Source organism: Rousettus aegyptiacus, unplaced genomic scaffold (assembly GCF_014176215.1).
Source record: "Rousettus aegyptiacus isolate mRouAeg1 unplaced genomic scaffold, mRouAeg1.p scaffold_m13_p_4, whole genome shotgun sequence".
Taxonomy (NCBI): domain Eukaryota; kingdom Metazoa; phylum Chordata; class Mammalia; order Chiroptera; family Pteropodidae; genus Rousettus; species Rousettus aegyptiacus.
Window position 1 is genome coordinate 24,568,721 of NW_023416307.1, and position 18,073 is coordinate 24,586,793.

Here is an 18,073-nt window from a genome sequence, read left to right on the forward strand (position 1 = left end):
TAAGGCGTCGCTGTCACCTCCGGCTGCTGCAGTAAAACCCCAAGCCGCGGCGGGAATGGGGAGGAGGGGATAGGGAGGCGCCCTCCCCCACCCTCGGGCTGGGAGTCCCGACATTACCAAAGGGGCACGTCCTTTGCTAGGGGTGGAGGGGAGCAGATAAACGGGAGGTGCAGGTGGAAGCTTTGGGGCTTTAGCCGGAGCCAACATTAACCCGCCCAGGGAGAGCCTGTGTCCAGAGTCCATCTATCCGCAGACTTCGGCAACCCGGTGTACGCTTAGCAGACTGCGGTGTGAAACTCATCCCCAGCTGCAAAGTGAGCCCAGGGCTCCCTGCCCGGGCAGCAGTCGTCCGAGTAGGTATCTGACTGCATTTGTTTGTTAAAGACTAAAAGAAGCAAACCTATTTAGCGCTGGCTGCTAATTTTTTGTGCCCTTGAATGTGCAAAACATCTCTCCCTGCCCCACGCCCTCCATCCTGACACCTTCCTTCCACCCAGTGGCTGGGAGGTTAATCGTTGAAAAGCTGGACTCCCTTGGGGAGACAGATGGAAGGATCGTGCCCCGAGAACTTGTGTGTGCTCACTCACAAGTGAAGAGAATTTATTTGGGCCCGGACTGCAGCAGGAAGGTAAATTGGGGAAAGAGGCGACTCGGTGATGCAGACACGCGTGGCGCGGGCTCCGCGGCCGCGGGGCGGGCGTGCCCAGCGCTTGTGCTCAATTATCTTTCGGAGGAGGAGGTTTGGGACCTCGAAGACCATCTATCCTGAAAAAAATGCATCTAGGACACCACTGATCCCTTCTCTACGCAGGGAAGAGTGCTTAGATTTAACTCCGAGGCTGCTTGCTGAGAACAGAGAGGCCCCTGAGGCTCTCAACCCTGAATATATCTCCGTATCGAAACTCCTTAGGTCTAAGACCAGAGGTGTCCGGGAGCGAAAACCTTTTGATTAACGAGCGTTTAGGTGACATCCCGACAGTCAGTCCTCACTGCCTGAAGAGACACTGCACATGCTCCGCCAGGGCTGACTCGGCTGAAGCACGAGTTTTAGCTGCTGGCAGGCTTCTGCTCGTTTTCACAGCATGCTTCAGGCAGGTTCCAAGCTGCTGGTGCTGCATAGAGCAGGACACACGTTATTAGGCTGGGGTTTCTCTGAGCAGGAGAGGAGCTGTCCCCAAAGGAAGCTGAAGGCGGTCTGGGCCAAGGAAGAGAACCAATAGAAACTGAGCACCTTGAGGCCTGTGTAGTCAGTCGTACATTGTTTGTTATCTTTTCCTTCACCTTTATATAAGTATTAGCAAACACTTAGTATTTTTTAAATTTCTTTACTGCTTTATATTGTTTACTTTTCTTATCTCCTGGCTTCTCCTGAAAAACCTGATAATGTTGGCAGAACAAGTGTGACTTCCTCCTTTGGGAGAGATGAGTAACTAACTGGAAAACTGGTTTCCTCATCTGGAGAGTGAGTTGTCCAGGGTTGCCAAGCCCATTTCGTGGTAGGGCCAATATATACTAGTTTGTAGGTCTCATTACTCATTATCTAGTTTTCTCACTAGATAATGACATCTTCCCCCCAGTTCCTGCCAAAGGTTTGTGACATAGGTATGAGACCTCGCAATGACTCCAGCTGGAGGATGGGAGACAGTGGTACAGCTATCAGAAGCAACCTGACCATTAAAAATAATCTTAAATGACACATATGTAATATAATCAAACACAAATACACCTTTATGTCTATCTTTGTACTTCCAAATGGAGAATAGATGTTTTTTCCTATGCAAACATAGAACGTTTTCAAAACTTAACTAAATCACCAAATAAGGATCAACACAATTTAAAAGGCAGTAATCATAAAGATTACATGATCCATCAAAATGCAGTAAGGATAAAATTAACAACAAAAATTCCCTCTGATTGATATACAATTGGAAATTTCAAAATGCTTTAAATCTATATTAAAGAGAAGCACAAATGAAAAGTTACAAACTCTTTACTTTTACACTGACATAAAATATTATTTAATTTCTTTATACTATTCAATAGAATTCGAAAGTATTTGAAGAGATTGTCATATGTTAATGAAGTTACATATGCTAGTCTTCACTGTATCACCAACTACCTATGTACCTTTGGCCAAACCAGCTAACTTCTCTAGAACCATATCATGGTTAAACCAGGTACTTTGATAAATTACTGAAACACATTAATCAATTAAAGGAACCAATTTCCTTCTGGCTAGTAAAGAGAAAGCTCATTAATAATCTTACCTTTACCTTTTTTTCTCAGAATAGGGGGGTAATTCTGTTTTTCTGTAAACTGGAAATATTTTTCCCCTCCCAGTTATATTGTTATAAAGATGCACCTGATATCCTCCATTACTATCAATTCTTTTGTTTTAATTTCCCTCTATCAATGTAGAATTTATTTTCTTCATTAACTAGAACCGTCAGGTTGAAAACAAAGCAAACGAATCAGGAAAGTTGTATGGCTTGGGTCTTTGAACTCTGCCAAACTTTAAAAGAATAATAATAATGATAAAAATAATAATGATGATAATGACTATCATTTATTGAACTATTACCACCAAGGTTTCCATAAGTCATCTCTTTTTCTTGCCATGAGTAGGACCTTTTCCAAAGCAGTATCTTTTATTTCATTTTTATGGACAGCAAACCAAAAATCAGAGAGGATATAACACTTTCTAAGGTGAAAAAACTTTAAGAGTTGGACACGAAAACCAGTCTTTTTACTCAATACACTTTAAAACAAATTTTCCATGACTTCTCACATATCATATATCTCAGAGAAGGTGGTTGTGTTATTCTGCTTAAGAGAATGGATGTTGGATCCATACCTTCCTATTTAAATCTCAATTTGACCACTTAACTTGTGAATTTAAGTTGCAAATGAGGATAGCTTACTTAAACCTCTCTAAAGCTTCAATTTTCTCATTTGCCATAAAAGATAATAAACATTGAATTATTTGTGTTAATATACAAAAAGCATGTAGAAAAGTACCTGACACTGAGTAACTATCCCATAAGTGTTTACTATTTTTGTTTTGAGAGTTCAGTGAGATTTTAATGCATGTAAAGTAGTGTTGACTTTAAAATAAAAAGCCAAAGTAAGAGGAAATCGAGTATTTATTTGAGATCCAAAGAAAGCACTGATTCAGGCAAAAACCCAAAACTTATTATAGGGTGAAGGCAAGGGGTTTTCACGAGAAGGGAAAGGAAATAATTTCATGAATAGAAGGTAGGAATTTCTATTGGTGCTAATAAGCTAAATTATTCTTTAGCTCTACATGGCTGTTTACTGATTCTAAAGATTATCTTTAATTTTCAGTCCTATAGTCAGGATGTCTGCTTTCCTGTTAGCTCTACAAACAGTTGTTTGTAATACAGTGTTGATTTGGCCCAGTTCAAAAGTTATTTTACCCAGTTTGAACATTCCAAATGTTTAAGGAGTAAGATGTGCAAGGCAGTTCCTTTGGGATGGTGGGTCCAACTTCATTTGAAAATGGCTCTGTTTATATAATTTTTCACAGCAGTTAGCTCAGTAGCTGGCCCTTACAAAATGCTTAATACATCTATTTTACTTTAAAAATGTTTTATTTTTATAACATATATAGTTTTAAACTAGTCTTTCAGAATTTGTGACTCTCCTTCCTCCGTCCTTGGTGCATCCTTCTCTTCCTTCCTATCTCCTCATCTCCTCTTTTTCCTCTTTTTCTTTTTTTTTTTTTGGTACCAAGTAACTATGACTTACTCAACTGTGTTTTCTACAGACCTTTTTTTTTTTTTTTTTAAGGAGACCCATTGTTTACTCTAATATTCTGGACCAATATGAAATATACTTTAATTCAGTATTACATATTTAAAGACAAAATTCTTCAATTCCCTCATTTCTTTAAAGACTTTTACTAAAATAGTAGTTGATAAAAAATAAAAATGTTTGGGTTTTGAAGTAGAAATTAGCTTAAAGATACAAACTTCCTATTTTATGAGAGATTAATTAATTGAGGATAGTAATGATAGAACTCTCAATATCTGAAATACAAATTGGTCTACAGTTGCTCTATTTTTCAGAGTTCTCACAGAAACAGAACCAATTATCCATCATCTATTATTATTATCATCTATTACCTACCATTCTATCATCTTTCATCTATCATTCATCTATCTATCTATCTATCTATCTATCTATCTATCTATCTATCTATCTATCTAACATCTATCTATCGAAGGAGTGGAGGGATGGGGGAGAGAGAGATATAAAGAATTGGCTCACTTGATTATGAAGGCTGAGAAGTCCCAGGATTTATAGTTGGCAGGCTGGAGACCCAAGAAAGCTGATAGTATAAATTTCAATTCAAAAGTTGGCAAGCTTGAGACTCAAAAAGAGTTGATTTTCCAGTTCTAGTCTGCAGGCAGGAAAAGACTGATACCCAAGTCAACAGTCAGGCAGGAGAAGTTACCTCTTATTCAGCATTTTTGTTCTGCTGAGTCTATAAACGATTGGATTAGGCTCACCCACATTTGGGAGAGCAATTTGCTTTGATCAGTCTACAGGTTCTAATGTTAATCTCATCTAGAAACACCCTCACAGACACATTCATAATAATGTTTGAACAGATTTCTGAGTACCCCAAGGCCCAGTCTAATTGACACATAAAATTGATTATCACTGTGGCCAAATATTTTGAATGAATGAATAAACCATTTTACTTCGGATTTTGTCATGTAACTGCATCTCTGCCCAAAACAAACTTACTTTGTCTTTGCTAAGGGATTTATTGCTTCTTTTAAGCTTTTAATTAGCAATAATCTTCTGATTTCTATTCTTATCTTGGAATAAAACTCTTCAGCTGTAAGGGATAGTTGTGTAGTGAGGAAGGAAGAACTTCAGCCTCATTATTGCCTGATCCCCACTGAGTGAGTTGTCACCCATTTTCAATACAACAACTTTCTCTTACTCTTATGTACTATGAAAATCCATAGCTGCTCTAATGTTGTGACATTTTTCTGTGGAGCATTTGGCATTCATTGTAAATGTGTTATTTTTAATTACTGTCAAATTAAATTTTCAGGTCAGGTTTGCTATTAGGAATAAAATGAACAAACCTAGGGTGACAATAAGAAGATAAGGCAACAAGAAAATTCAGACATCAAAAGTAAACAACAGGAAAAGAAGCTCGTGGAAACATGTGGCAACCAGAAATGAAGCCATAGTCCTTTTTGGGTAGTCTGTCCCAGTCTTCAATATCTGATCTAGTGACCTGTATTTAAACTCGATATGACAGTTTTATGGGACACATCAGGGGAATTTGGTGAAGCATCTCACAAACCGTGTAATAATCATCAAAGACATTCTTTTCAATAGGACCAGACTTTTAAACATCAGGCAGGTCACTACATGCCATTGCTTGTGTAAGCTGAAACTGAATCAGTGCAAATAGCGACCAAAAGCTTATATTGATCTCCATTTTTTATTTTTTAAATGGCTGTCATGCTTTTCTTCCTGTTATTTTTTTTAAACAACATATTGAGATGTAATTCACATACCATAAAATTCAATTATTTATAAGACAGTTCAGTGGTTTTTAGTGTGCTTGCAGAGTTGTGTAAATATCATCAGTATCTAATCTCAGAATATTTTCATGACCCCAAAAAGAAATCTCATATTCTTTAGTAGTGACTTCCCATTCCTTCATCCATACCTCCTGGCTTAGGCAACCACTTAGTAACTTTCTGTCTGTACAGATTTGCCTGTTCTGGACATTTCATTTAAATGAAATCATGTGGTCTTTGTGACTGGTTTATTTAGCATAGTATTTTCAAGGTTTATTCACATAGTGTTTATCAGTTATTCATTTCTTCTAATTGCTGAATAATATCCTACTGTGTGGCTATACCACATGTTATTTATCCATTCATCCTTTGAGGGGCATTTGGGTCATTTTGACTTTTGGGCTGTTATCGCTAATGCTGCTATCAACATTTGTATGCACCTTTTTGTGTGGACATATATGTGCATTTCTCTTGGGTATATATCTAGAAGTAGAACGGCTGGATCATATAACAGCTCTATGTTTAACTTTTTGGAGTATTGCCAAACAATTTTCAAAAGTGCGTGCACTGTTCTACATTTGCACCAGTAATGTACGAGGGTTCCAATTTCTTTATATCTTGGTCATCACATGTTATTGTTTGTATTTGTGATTTTAACCATTCTGGTATCTCACTGTGGTTTTGATTTGCATTTTCCTAATGAATAAATATACTGAGCATTTTTTTCATGTGTTTGCTGGTTGTTTGTATATATTTGGAGAAATGTCTTTTCAATTTCTTTGCTCATTTTTAATTAGGTTATTTAATTGGGTCCTTTTAATTGTTGATTTGTAAGAGATTTTTATATATTCTGGATATGTCCCTTGTCAGATATGATTTGCAAACATTTCCTCCCAACCCTATGGGTTGTCTTTTCATTTTCTTGGTGGTATTCTTTAAGGCATTAAAGTTTTTAATAAATTTCAATACAGTCTAATTTATCTCTTTTTTATTTGTTCTCTTTCTTGTGCTTTGTTGTTATATGTAAGGAATCATTGCTAACCCAAGGTCATGAAGATTTACTTCTCATTTTCTTCTAAAAATTTTAGAGTTTTAGAATTTACAATTAGGTGTGTGATCCATTTTGAGTTAATCTTTGTTCACAGTGTGTGAGGTAGGTATTCAAATTCATTCTTTTGCATGTGGGTATCATGTTGTCCCAGCAACATTTGCTGAAAAGACTATTTTTTTCCCTTTGGATAGTCTTAGCATTCTTGCCGACATCAACGGACCCTTGTTATAAACTGGATGTTTATGTACCCCAACTCCCAATTCATATATTGAAATCTAATCCTTATTGTGATGGATTACCAGTGGTATTTGAAATTGGGGCCTTTGGGAGATAATTAGGTCAAGAGGTTGGAGCTCTTATGAATGGAATTAATACCCTGTAAGAAGAGGCCAGAGAGCTAGGTTTTTTTTCCCCCCCCCCCAACATATGATGATATAACAAGTTGACAGTCTGGAAGAGAGCTTTCACCAGAACTTGACCACACTGGCACCCTGATTTTTTGGACTTTCAGCCCCCAAAATTGTGAGAAATAAATTTTTATTGCTTATCAGCCATCTAGTTTATGGTATTTTGTTATAGCAGCTCAAACTGACAACCATAATGTAAGGGATTATTTCTGGACATTCAATTTTATTCTACCAATCAATAAATCTAGATACAAGCCATATCATATTATTTGGCTTACTGTAGCTTGACATTCATTTTGTAGTTATAAGTTTTGAAATTGGGAGATACTAGTTTGTCTAATTTTGTTCAAAACAATCTTTTATATTTCATATAAATTTTAGAACCAGCTTGTCAATTTTTGTGAAAAATGCAGCTTAAATTTTGATAGGGATTTTCTATCCCTTTCTATAGATTGAATCTGTAGATCAATTTGGGAGTATATTATCTTTGAAATATTAAGTCTTCTGATCCATGTACATAGGATTTATTTCCATTTATTTAGATCTTGACTTTTTTCAGCAGTGTTTTGTAGTTTTCAGTGTACAAGTCTTGCCCTTCTTTTTTTTCTTAACTCTTGTTCTAAACTCCAAATATGAATGAAACTCAGTAATGTCCAGGAACCATGTCTTAGTCAACCCTGCATCCTTCCTATCCAATTTAGTATCTTGAATTGTGGTTGACAGTCTTTGCACTTATTGAAGTGAATTGAGAAATTACTTTCAGATCCATAGAAAGTTCATAATATTTTCTTTTTACTACAGCATCCCATTAAGAAAACAAAAAATATTAACCCCATTTAATTAGAAAGTTAACTTATGCATGATATATTAAGGCCAAGCAGGCATGGCCAAAGGGACTCGGTTCATGTCAAATATGAAATTAGAGCACAGTTCAGAATTGTCCTTTATCGTTGTATTAATTCTAAAAGCCTTTAAGCTAAGAAGCACATGGAAAAAAATCAGGAGGAAAAGTGGCACCAAGTGATTTTTATTGTATTGCATTAAAATGTATATCGTCATATCATCTAGCTCCTTTAGGGCTAAAAGAAGGGTTTCACTCAGCAAATATATTTCTTTTTTGAACTCCTAAGTTAACAAAGAGTTTGGAAAAGCGGCTTACAGTTATCTCTATGTCACATTTGAGTGACTCATTAATGTGAGAATCTTGACTTAATGAATATTAAGATCTGATTACCAGAGATGGAGTTAAAGATGTAGCAAATCATCTAGACTCTTTTCTACTTATGTTTCAATGGAAGCGGTGTTTTTTATGAGTTGACACCTCCTAGAACATCTCTGCTTCAGGCTTTAGAACTGAGCATTCAGTTAAACGTTTGGTTGAGCATCCAATAGAGAAGCCCTTGATGGACTAAACAGATGTTAAATTACTGCAATTAAAAGAATAGCAGGGAATGTGTATCTAGCATTTACTGAGAACGCTTACCAACCAGGAACACATTGTCAAAGTGAGGGATCCAAATGGACCAAGAGGAGAGTGCTAGACACCTGATTACATAATTCTTATTAGAAAGGGAAAGGAGGACCACTGAGAATTTCTTAACGATGAAAATGGGAGGTTCGTCATTAAGGGTATCACACATTGTGGCCTAGAAGGAACCACTGTGGTCGACTCATGACTTTCAGTTCTGAAGTGGATGAATGATGGTGGCTCAAGATGTCTGGGCTCAAGCTGAAGAAATTTTCGATTATAAATGGCTAAAAAAGAAATAACCTAATACTCCAGGAAGCACTTCTCAAGGGAGCCAGGTTAAAATCTGTGATAACAGAGCATTGTTTCTTTGTAGGAAAACATAAGTAGGGGCAGGGGACTTCCGAGATGGGAGTGAAACACAGTAGAACTTGCAGATGAAGATGAGAGTTGAACCACTCTTAACCATACATTCATTATTTTATTAATTGTTTGAGAGTCAAACCAATGAATATAAAGGAAAGGTAAACATTTAACAGAGGCCACAAAATAGACTCAGCATATTTGAGTGTAACAATTGTAACTTCATTATATTCAAATGATTCTAGAGGTCCAGGAAATTGGTAATTTTGCTGAGCTCGACTTCTGAATCTGAGGTTGTTATGAGAGACAAGTTGTTTATTAGGAAGTGACTTAGCCAGAAAATGAGAGAGAATCTTTAAAAAGTTTTGCGTTTGGGGGCAGACCGGGCTGCGGGCCCCGGCAGGGTGTGGCGAGATGGAGGTGACCGGCTTTTTTGGCGCCCACAGTGACCATTTTCATCAGCGGCTCTTTCAATAGCTTTCTCTCCGAGAAGAGGTACAGTCACAGCCCTATGGCAGTTGAGTTCAAGTGTAAACTAGGGCTTGTGGTGTGCAGCCGTGCTTCTTGCACGGAACTGGAGCTGTTTGGTGCTGATGACAAACAAGTCGTACAGCGAAACAAGCTGAGCCGGGAAAGCGCCTGGCTGGGCTCACATCCTGATGATGGCTGCCGCATCCTTGTTATAGACCAGAGTGGTGCTGGTCTTAGAGAGTATGAGGATGTGTCCAGGGTGGAGAAATACAAGCTCTCATAAGAAGACTATTACCTGAGGCAAGACTCAGTTCACTCTTTCCTGAAGGGCAGCAAGCTTGGCCGGTACAACAAAGAGGCGCGGGCACAGGGAGAGGCTAAGTCCCTCCAGCGCCCCATAGAGGAGAAGGCCCAGGCCGGTGCCATCCCTGTGGGCAGCGGCTGTGAGGCGCCGGCATCTGGGAGGTCCCCTCACCCGGGCACTGCCCTGTACGTAGGATGCACAGATTTCAAGCCTGGCTACTAGCTTGGTGTCCACTATGAGGAGCCACTAGGAACAAACGATGGCAGTGTGAATGGAAAGTGCTACTTCAAATGCCAGGCCAAGTAGGTGCCTTTGTCAGGCCATCAGTTGTGACAGTGGAAGACTTCCCCAAGGAGGACTACGGCTTGGATGAGATATGACGCTCAAGGGAGGACAGCTCCTGCCCCAGCGAACTTCCCCACTTACAGCTCCTCCCTCTGTGGCCCTCTTCCTCTGACTTTGTTTTATTTCATTCACATTGTCTTCGCCATTGACTTTCGAGACTTGTGTATTAAATTTGCTGGACCTGGAGAAAAAAGAGTTGTTTGGGTTTGGTTTTGGTTTTAATTTGTCAGTAACTGTGATAAAATAGGTAGTAGGTAACATGACTATTTACAGTAAAATATTTGAACTACTTGGGTTGTATTTCATGTTAACCTTATCTTCTATTAACATAGTTAATGGAGTTTATTTGGAGGGAATAGAACTGTTCAACATTTCTATTTAGGCGTTTCCTAGAGATGACAAATATAAGAAGGCAAAGACTTTTTCAGGAAGCTGTGTTTCCATAGTAAGTCGCTGAGGAAAGTTGAGACACAGTTTTGAGTAAGAGGTTACCTAGGTGTTTTCCTCAAACTATCGTGTGACTAATACATGATCGGTTCCAGGTTATAAGGGTGAAAGCTATTTTTCCTGCAGTGGCGTTTGGATGTGACACAGGGTGCTCTCTGAAGTCTCTCTGGGATGTCTTTGGGAACTGTGAGTCCACACGTAAGTCCTCAGGATATTTCAGGTCCCAGGAGAACAGAGCCTGAATGGGGCTCATTGCATGTAGCAATAAAAGAACTGATTTCAGGGGACAAATAACAGAAGTGTGAATTAGGACCTGTGGTGAGGCCTGATAGTGGCTCTAAAGTTGCAAGGAATCTTGGAGCAGTATTTTGTTCTCTGATGTTTGTAAGCAGGACAAGTCATTTCAGTCAGTAATATATCAACATTCGTGTCCTCCCTTTTGAGGCACTTGGCTCTGAGGCTGTCTCTAAGTGTAGAAGCTGCAGAGGAAGAAGATACTATCCTTTTCTCCATCATCTCACCCCTCCTCACTGCAGGCATTTGAGGGACGAACAAATGAATAAATGCTAAGCCCTCTTTTTTTGATTCTGAAATCAATAATAACAAAGGAAGGAGCAATTAAGAAGATCAATAGCTGAAACAAAGTGAGCACTCGTAATTTCCCTTTACTTTTGAAAAATGTTTTACATCAGGACAGACTGTGTTTTTCTTTTCTGCTTCAGGTTTTCATTCTTTATACTTAAACAATGTAATAGTTTGAGTTCACTATATCTCAGTAATGGCATATTTTATTTGCCCCAAATCTTCCATACTGGGATTTTTCTTTCATCATGCTATCTATTTATTTATTTTTTAATTCAATGATTGACTTCACAAGTGGTTAAACATTCCTAGGTACATACCCTCTTGCAGTGTGTCCTCCTTCTCCAGGGCTGCAAACATCTGCTTTTCACAAATCCATCTTAAAGTTATCTTTCATGAAGGCTTAGAACTAGGTTTTCTGGACTTAGCAGATTTCATGACAATTTTAGTAGTAATTATACAAACTTGAAGTTTTAAACAAGACTGGGGCTCATTTTTAAAAAGCTGAGGCATTCTTAAGGGAGAACTATAAAATTTTCCAATCAAGGACTATAAAATTGAAGGCTTCAATTTACCATGGCTGCTAGGGGAGAAAGAAGGGAGGAAAAGAGCGGGGAAACGAGGATGGGATGTTGAGAAGATGGGGAGAGATACAAGCAGACGATTCTTCCCTAGAATAAAAAGAGGAATAAAAAGTGGCTCAGCTGGGAAGAGAGACAGGATAGAAAATGAGAGATGGGAGGGAGCTTTTAGTGGCAAAGGCACTCGGGTGACACTCTGCATTTTAATCATCCCGGCAAATGATACAGTTTTTTTTTGAGCCCTTCTGTATTAGGGGACATTTTTGACCTTCTGTGCCTCTTGTGAAGGATGGGATGACCATTCTTGCCCTCTCTGTATTCTTTTAAAATATCACTTGCAGCCCGTATGGTTGAATTTTTTGTTTGTTTATTTATGAGGAAGTAATAAAGTGTTTAAAATGCCTGTCCTATGGGGCTGTATCAAATAGTATTTGATTTGACTTGACTGGCAAATATCTTTCCTACTCTCATCTACTAAAGCCAATGTTTATTTTCTTCAATTCTAGTCCCTGAACCCATGTGCAAGGTGTGTATTAAGTATTAGAAATTTACATTTCAATTTAGCTATTGAATCGTTTAATTTAAATTTAACACAGAAGTTGCCTAATTGGTTTACTGTAGGTTTCAATAGCTATCTAGAATCTAGATTACCTGGCAATCTGAAAGCACATATTGATGTGATAAAAAAGATGATGTCTGTAAAGGAGTCTTTCCCGTGGCCTTGCACATAGAGGGAGCTCAGTGGTTATTAGTTTTCTTCCTTAATAGTGAAGTTGATAATGAAAGTTTTTTTTAAGTGGCAAAATTATAATCTGGGATTATATGGGTTAACTAAAGCTCTAATTTTCTTTCTGAATAGATTTTATGTTCATATATAGTGAGAGACTTGCTAGGATTCAACTAAACCTAAAAATTCAAAAAAATTTACAATAAAAATATGTATTTAAATGTTTTCTCCTCCTGAAGCCGGAGATAACCTCCTCGAATCACTCGCTCACGGGCCTTCAGCCTCCTCTCCTTCTAGCCCCTGTTCCCACCCTGGAAGCCAGATACCTGGAATTCTATGTTTCCCAAGGACATCCTTCAGCCCACCTTCGAATGCCCAACCCCAGCCAGCTCTTGACAAGGAACTCATTCAAACAGCTCAAGGGAAATGCAGGTCAGGGTGCAGCCTCAAAAATCCAGGAGAATCCAAACACGTAGGAACCAAGCCCCTTTGGGGGCTGTCCCCGCCCCGTCCCCCAGCTTCTCTCTGCACGTGCCGGCACCCGATCCCTCTCTCTGGATTGCTGTGTGTGAGCCGACCTCAGCTGGTTCATCGAGCATCCATTAATAAGTTGTTTGGGGGTTGAAACATGGCAAACATCAATAGTTAGAGGTGGCCGAGTGGTATCTAGTCCCCAACTGTCGCTGCCAGGACATAATTAAAGCAAGCTGTGGACACGTGTTGCAACGTGTACAGACACTTCTAAAAACACTTAAAATGCATTCTCGCTTCTGTATTCAGTTAAATCCTTCTGTCCTCATCACCCCATCCTCCTCCCCTTTGGCAACTTTTACCTTGTTCTCTACATCTATGGGTCTGTTTCTGTTTTGTCTTGTTTATTCATTTTTTTTAAATATTCCATATTAAAGTAACATTATAGGGTATCTGTCTTTGTCTGTCTGGCTTATTTCACATAGCATAATACCCTCTAGGCTCATCATGCTGTCACAAATGGCAAGATTTTATTCTTTTTTATTGCCGAGTAATATTTCATTGCATACATGTACCACATCTTCTTTATTCATTCATTCAATTCATTCACCCATGGGCACCTAGGTTGTTTCCATACCTTAGTTGCTGTAAATAATTCTGTGATAAACATAGGGGTGCGTATGTCTTTTCACATTAGTGCCTTTATTTTCTTTGGATAAATACCCAGAGGAGGAATTACTGATTGTATGGCAGCCTCATTTTTATAAAACTAATATTTAATTTAATATTTCATATTTGCATCTAGGGCTTGAGACACTTTGTTTCCTCTAACTACTTTGGAGTGTCACTAGCAAGTATTTTAGGTATAAAATACAATACCTTCTGATCTGAAGCCAAAATTTGTGTCTTTGCAGGACCATTGGTATTAGGACACGCCATTTGAAGTTATTCTAGAAAATTAAAAAATAGTATTGCAGCTATGGATATCTATGATGATCTCATTAATTTATCCAATAAATAGTTTATTGGCGCCTATGTCCAGCTTTGCCCACTCTGGCATACAACAATGACAGACATAGGCTGATTTCCTCCCTTCATGGAGCTTTTATTTTTGTTAATTAGTTCAGCAGTCTTGACTCCCTTCCAAGGCTGTCTTAGGTACCATAGTTGGAAAGATTTACTTTAATCGACAAGCATATCACATGAAGAATAGGTCAGGGAGCCAGGTAAGGTTACTCCAAGAGAAGTCTTGAAGATCTGTGTCTTCATCTTTTTGAAGACAGACAGATTTATATCGCTTAAGGATATTGTAGGAAAGATCCTTGCAATATAGGCTCATGGAAAGCTAAACCAAAAGATTTCTAAGGACCCTTTCATATCTAGAATTTGGTGAATTGGTAACAAATGAAAGAGAAGGGTATCTCTAAAATGATCCCAGAAAAACACAGAAACCCCCTAAAATGTGTCATGTGCCTCTATGTAACTGTAGTGAGCTTTAATGAGCAGGCAGGCATGAGCTAAGTCTATTAAAGTGCTGACCCTTGCTCATCTTTTATCATTTTGTGCAAAGAAAGTCTGGAGACTAACAGAAAAGCGTTATGGAGCTTTTATTGATCTCTGCTTCTCACTGTGACTGGAGGTAGAGACTTATTAAGCTAAATGAGCTCAACTGAGACTCTGTCAATGTTTATGCAGAACCTGCATATTAGCTTTTGAGTCTGTAGGGGTTTTCTTCTGATCAGGAATAAACCTTGTACATGGACAGTTTAGCACTGGGCTTGCTGATAGTTATTTTTTAAAAAAGTGTGCACTTTTATTTTTTAGTAAAATTCAGCAACTTTTTTTGTTTGTATTTCAGAAGTAAATATCTTTAGAATTTATTTTTATAATACTTAACATTTGGTAATATTTCCTCATTGTCAATAAATACAATTGTAACTTCCAGCTTTGTTGAGTGGACAGTGTTAATTTCCCTTCAGTGTTCCTTGCGGTTGGAGATATTTAAGTGAAGGTTGGCTAGGGATTAATATAGAAAAGTGGTTCTCGAAGTGTGGTCTGTAGACCAGTAGCATTAGCCTCACCTGGGGACTTGTTAGATCATCCCCCTGGTGGTTCTGATGCTAAACTATTAGGGCCCTGTATAGGAATATGAGCCTTAGATCAGTCATTTTTTAGGAGGGGGAAGAGGAGGGAGAGTATCAGAAACACTTGGGTTTCTTCCTTTTCTCCAGCTCACTCTAACCTTTCTTATACACTCCCCTCCAATTCTACTTTTATTATTGCACAGTGAGCAGTTACTTTGAGAATGTGACACATTATTTGGAGGCATTGAGGTGAAGCATCGGGCTACATGAATGAAATTTGCTGAGACGATCGATCATGATGGAGTCATGTTCTAACCTTGTGACCTTTTTAGGATACTTGTTAATAAAGATTTGTAAAGTACTATTGTCTTTGTATCTACTGTAGATATACTGACAGCCCCAACTGCTGTTATAAGTTAGACATAAATAGAAGATGTATATTGTTTTACAATCTTGGACTAGCCTTTGGTTGCAGATCTTTCCCAGAAAACTTGGAAATAATTTTACTCTTTTCTGAAGTAAAGGTTTTAATCCTATTGTATAATGCCTTGAATGTTGAGTTTCTCAAATGTAAGCTGCCCATTGACTGGCATTGAGAAAAGATAGTGCAATGGTTGGGTGCTCATGGAGGTACAAATATTGCCTCTGCTATTTGCATTGTCCGTGATCTTGGGAATGTTCTTTTACTCTTCTTAGACAATTTCTTTATTTGTAAAATCAAGCTAGTAATAATGTCTACCTCTTATTAAGTTTTAAGTGTTTAATGAGTTAATCCATGTTAAATTCCTGACACTTGATAAGTAAATGTTAGATACTACTATTATGATTGTCATGTAATGAGAAAATAACCTACAACTGTGAAGATAACTCATTAGAACAATAAGTAAGAATGGAAAATACTTATAAAATCTGTCAGAATAGAGTAAAGAAGCTATGTTGCCTGACACACACAGGTTTGATTCCTGGCATATATCTAGCGGTAAGTAATTTAGCTGCTCCTGAGCCTTGATCTTTTTATCTGTGCAATGGAGATAGTGCTATCTGCTTTGTGAGGCTGTTGTGAGCAGAAACAAGAACATTTTGGAAGAGGCTAGCATACTCAATATGAAAGCTATTATTCTTTTTATTGCTGTTTGCTTTTCTTGGAGTAAATTTTAAAAGGCAACTTCCCTTTCCTGTGGATATCTAGGTAGTCTGATTTAGAGAATGTGTATATATGCCGTGGAATGGCCCATATGCCAATTTGCTATTAGAATATGACTCATTATTTCTAAACTTGATGTTGCTTTATTTGTATGCTATTTGCTTTTCTCAGAAATCACTATGTTCAGATCCAATCATAAACTTTGGCTAATAAAAGAAAGCGACCTCAATTAAGTACACTATAATCAGATCTAATCATAAACTTTGGATAATAAAAGAAAGTAACCTCAATTAAGTGCATTTTTTTGAGCATCCACAAGTCACTCATATGAGGTTGTCAACCAAGCAGTGATGTAAAGAGGACTAATTTTTTGGTAAGCAACTGTGGCATTTTACATTTGTATAATAAAGCTCTTCTATTTACAAAGGTTTTTATATTGTATACCGCTTGTATTAATGTACAATTTCTTAAATAAAAACCTTTAACACCAAAAGCTGTCTTGAAAGAAAAGGTTTATTGAGCCATATGCTATCCAGAATAAGAACCAGGTCCTCAGGTATGCAGTCTAAACCACCAGCGGCAGGGCTAGGAGACCAACACATCTTCCATCCTGGGGTCGATAAGGCTCTTTTATGGATTGAGTTTGGGGGATAAAGATGTAAGTTATGTTAAAAGCATTTACACTGGTTACAGATAAAGGCAGGGTAAATCAGGGAAAGCTCTGAGATTGGTGTGTAGTCCATTAGAAAGGAGTATTCTATGGTATTCGATGGTTCTGGTTGTGGACAACAGTCGAGAAAGTCCATGTATAAACAAGATTCAGAGGCATCTGGTGGTTGGCTATTCTTTCTAGATAACAGCTGAAATAACTTGTTGCAAGCTGATTCAAAATTTCAAGCATTCAGGGATGCGAGCAGTCTTTTGTTGGTTTTCTGCTGGTAGCTCTGTTAACTGATTAACTTATCTTGTCTCTTCCTCCCAGCCTCTAGCCTGCTATAATTTAATATAGGACATCTCAGAATTTTTCTCTTGTCAATTTACATATGGTGAAGGATGTAGATATTTAGCATGTATTTGAAGAGTCTTGACAAATGCACATACTTCTATCAAGATATAGAACATTTCTATCATCTAGAAATTTTCCTCGTTTCCCTTCTCAGCCAATTCTCCCCACCTCAGCCCCATGCAATTACTACCCTGATTTCTATCATCATTGATTAGATTTTCTTGCTAGAAAATTTTATACAAATTGAAGCATGTAATCTTTTACATCTCTTTTTTTCCTTAGTATAATGCTTTTGAGAGTCATCTGTGTTGTCGCATATATCAGTAATTTGTTTCTTTTGGTTGCTGAGAAATATTTTACTGTATGGACACACTGCAGTTTATTTATCCATTTTCCTGTGGAGAGCCACCTGGACTGTTTCCATTACTTCTTTTGATCATCAGTGTAATGATATTGGATATGCAGAAGGTTCTGCTACCTCCATTTTCTAGATTAGGAAGGTGGAGCTCTGAGAAATGGCGCAACATATGGTATCACTGCTAGAAAATGATGAATCCACAGAGAGGATCTAGTCTTCTGGTTCTGGAGCCTCTTCTTTCCTCCTGTTTTCCAAGGCAAGTTTGTTTCTGGCCTTTACCAGGAGTTCTGCCCTGCCTGACTCCAGGATTCGATCTGACCCTTTCTCATCTTTGATTGAGAAAAACTCAGAATATCAAAATTCAGCAGTTCAGCCCTACTCTGGGGTAGACCTTGGCAAAGTCTTAGTTTCTCAAGTAGAGTAAATGAATTTCTGAGGATCTCCCAAGAGCGAACCAGAACAGGGAGGCTGGATGACACTGAGTTAGATCAGAGATCTTCCGATGTCCCGAGGATGCTCTAGGAGAGCAGTTTTGTCTCCCAGAGTGCAAGGAGGATATAAGACGATGAGTAGTAGGAATGGCATCTGTTGAATCCCAGCTCTGCCATGCATTAGCTGTGGGTGCTCAGGAAACTTAATTTCTGTGGATCTATTTCCTCACTTGTAAAAGAGATATAGTTTAATGTTTCTCTCC

General features: G+C 38.2%; 1 protein-coding gene and 1 pseudogene across 1 annotated transcript in view; both read left to right on the top strand.

Moving 5' to 3' along the window:
* Positions 1–557: 557 nt before the first annotated feature.
* The window catches only part of OTOL1 (otolin 1), an 89,606-nt gene continuing 72,090 nt past the window's right edge, over positions 558–18,073 (top strand). Inside the window, exon 1 of the mRNA XM_036219871.1 lies at positions 558–628. The gene's annotated coding sequence lies outside the window, so the exon portion shown is untranslated. The remainder of the gene's footprint in view (positions 629–18,073) is intronic.
* On the top strand, positions 9,274–10,014 carry LOC107510576 (annotated as a pseudogene).